This window comes from Caretta caretta, chromosome 1 (genome assembly GCF_965140235.1).
Source record: "Caretta caretta isolate rCarCar2 chromosome 1, rCarCar1.hap1, whole genome shotgun sequence".
NCBI classification, from domain to species: Eukaryota; Metazoa; Chordata; order Testudines; family Cheloniidae; genus Caretta; species Caretta caretta.
Genome location: NC_134206.1, coordinates 212,723,390 through 212,723,759, shown reverse-complemented (window position 1 = coordinate 212,723,759; position 370 = coordinate 212,723,390).

The window sequence follows — 370 nt, the reverse complement described above, 5'->3', positions numbered from 1 at the left end:
GCAAATCTCTCCCTGAGCCGAAGTTAATAAATAGATAGGCTGGTGGGGGAGGGGACACCCAATCGGAGGGGGTGGGCAGGTGAGCAAGGGAGGAACTGCCTATTCTCCCTGCCTCCGCCCCACTAAGTCTACGCCCTCACTGGAGGACTGGTAATAGAATCACAGAGAACGCAAAAGCAAATAAAACTTGGTCACCTGGAAGCTGCCACCTGAGCCACAGCTCCCAGCCCTTCCAGTCCTAGGCTCCCCACACAGCTCTGTCAATGCCCCTCAGTCTTGTCCTGCAGCTCATCTCCTATTCCAGTCCTGGGGTTCTCACACAGCTCTGCCATTGGCCTTCATTCCTGCCCTGCAGTCACATCAGTCAAAT